The sequence below is a fragment of the Fopius arisanus genome, unplaced genomic scaffold, assembly GCF_000806365.1.
Source record: "Fopius arisanus strain USDA-PBARC FA_bdor unplaced genomic scaffold, ASM80636v1 scaffold00002, whole genome shotgun sequence".
NCBI lineage: Eukaryota > Metazoa > Arthropoda > Insecta > Hymenoptera > Braconidae > Fopius > Fopius arisanus.
In genome coordinates this window covers 2,024,724-2,027,763 of record NW_011887741.1, presented here as the reverse complement: position 1 = coordinate 2,027,763, position 3,040 = coordinate 2,024,724, and positions in this window count along the sequence as shown.

Sequence of the window (3,040 nt, the reverse complement as noted above, 5' to 3'; positions counted from 1 at the left end):
CGCCGATATGCATTTTGCAATTTTGAGAGGGAAGTCGCGTTTAAATTTGTTTCAAATTTGCAATGTCGTCGCGTGATAATGTCATTATCGAGTCATTGATTTCTAACTTTGAAGGGAACAGAACACAAAAAAATTGATTGTCTGTCGATCAGAGTGGTGCAGCTTTCATGCAGATTTTTTATCGATATTATTGAACGAAAAAAATTGCAATTTCCGCGTTGAATATTCCGTCGATGCAGAGAGAAATTCTTCAGGAAAATTTCAGTACCAGCATTATCTGGGGAAAAATACTTTAAAAATCGCTAAAAAAACATAAACAAAACCGATTTTTCCCACAATTTTTGTCTGGAAAATGCAATTTATTTATTAATGCCAATGAAACACAATTAATTACACCAACTAATAACCCGGGTAAAAAAAAATCGTAATCCAAATATTATTTCCAAATTTTCAAAAAATTCTTCAAAACCTTTCCCAAAAAAAAAATTCTTTTGTTCTCCGATTTTTTTTTGTTTCATTTTTAAATTTTTTTTTTAATTTGGAAAAAATATTTCGATTACAATTTTTTCCGCGAGAACTGAAGTATAATATATTTATACAGTATCATAATTTTATTATTTATAATTTTATTCTAACTGAAATTTTCCTTGAAGCTAGATCTCCGTGAAAATCTGACGTCATATCCGGCCGAATGCGTGTGATATTGAAAATTGAATTATCCGCCCCTGAAAATCGGACATTAGAATTTGTCTACCCGATTTTCGGAGGTTTTTCAACACAAAAGTTTATTCAGTACGTGACACTGGTAAAACAGACAACTTTGGAGGTAATTCCAGAGACAAAATGCCGAGTCGTGAAACCAAATCCCCTATGTTAATTAAACATGTTCGATGGCATTAGTACCCTCTCTCTATGTCACCTCAGGGAATCCGCTATCCCGAGAAAGTTTGGCACGTTCCTGAGTGCATAATCATTGCCAAAGGGAATTTACACTCCTGCACTCGATGCAGATGCCATTAATTCGGGATTTGTCTCACTTTCAATACGACTGCACTTCTTCCCCAACGATCTTTATTTACCAGAAAAAAAAAACCTCCCACGTGGATACGGAATTTGTTGGAAAATTCCCGTAGCATATCCCTTCTGAAGTCTTTGCAATTTTTTTTTATGAAATTTTAATGGATTTTAGCGTTTAGTTCAACGTCAGAGTTGAGTTCACTGTAATACTCTTTTTTTTTTCTCCGTTCATGAGAGCGAGTGAATGAAAATTACCTTCAAGTTTATGGATAGATCCAGTCTGGAGTATCTCGGAAAAATATTAAATTTATATCGGAAAAGCTCATGGGCCGGAAGTTGCCCGGAAATTCCGGTTTCATGCTGGAATATTTTCGTTTATTCGAGAAATCTTCTATTTTGGGGATACATTCAGGGATACTCCGAGACACGAAGAAAATGCCGGATTCCTGGTTTTTCTAGGGATTATATTTTCTCGGTTATATAAAAGACTTGAGGTATTTACCGTATGTCGTATCTAGCCGGAAAATCCCGAGTAAATCTCGCCAATATTCAATGATTCGGAAAGTGACTCTTCAAAATTCATTTTTCCATCAGCCGTCGGATCGTTCTTGAAATTTTTCCCCCATTAATTATTATAAAATCTATTTCAACAATCGCCTTATCCTTTATATTATTATATGTGCAAATATATCTGATATATACTCTTTGGACGGAATATTCACATATAATTAATATATTTTTTTTTAAATTTTCAAAAAATTTCTGGAAGACTTTTCAGAATTTTTTTTTATGAAGCAGAAAAAAAAATCGGAGAACAGAATTTTATTTTTGGGAAAGGTTTTGAAAAATTCTTCAAAAAATTTCCCAAAAATACAATTATTTAGTTTTCCAATTTTTTTTTTGTTTAAAAAAAAAAATTTTCTCAAAAGTTTTCCAAAAACTTTTTGAAAATTTGGAAAAAATATTCCGATTACAATTTTTTTTTACCCGGGTACCACTTCCCGTGGATAATCTATAAACTAAGACTCAAAAATAAAATTCCAGTCTTAATAACAACAATAAAAACAATAGCAATAATAATTAAAAAATCCATATCAGAGACTCATCTCAAGTCGCATCAATCCATTCAATATTATCCGGTGATTAAATTTATAAAATCATTATTTACCCAACAATCAAATAAATTAACAATTCGGCAGAATGCGATATTAAATTCATCAAAGTTCACAATTAACTAATTATTTTTGGGCTGAATAAAAATCGATATTTTATTACTCGGACTAGGGGGTAATTACCTCGGATAATATCAATTTTTCGGCGTATTATTAGCCGCCCCTTAATTCCGGAGCTGTTTTATAAATAAAAAACCCCATTACGTCAATCATCGGAGCCACATGGGATACGCATTACAAAGATTATCGGGAATTCTTCTCCAATTTCATTTAAGTGGTTATCAGTTAGGGGTCCCTAGTTCACCAGCTCTTAACCAGTTAACACCAGCACTTTCCCCCGATACATCTCGAATCTTCAACTTCCCCATCATCGCGAGTCCGTTGTGGACCGGTTTATTGGCGATAGCCTCAGCACATTGTTTACGAAATTGCATTGGGCTGATTATATGAATAATCATCGATTCTTTGTAACATTTCCTATTCATTGCACGATTACACGCTATGAGGGAATGATTTACCATTACCATTGACTTACGGAAAAGTTTTCTTACTTTTCTAATTTTTCAATATTCTCAGAAAATACGCGATCTAAAGTATAAAAAAAATTTCTTATTCAAATTTTTGAAACATTTTTCAAAATGTTTCCCAGAAATATAATTGTTTTGTTTTCTGATTTTTTTTTGTTTAAAAAAAAATTTTCGGAAAAATTTCCAGATATTTTTGGAAAATTTGGAAAAAATATTCTGATCACAATTTTTTTTATCCGGATCCATTAGGATTAATTCGCCTTAATTGAGGATCCGGTCCGTGACTCAGAACTTTTCACTTTTTCCGGGAATTTTCATTATTGC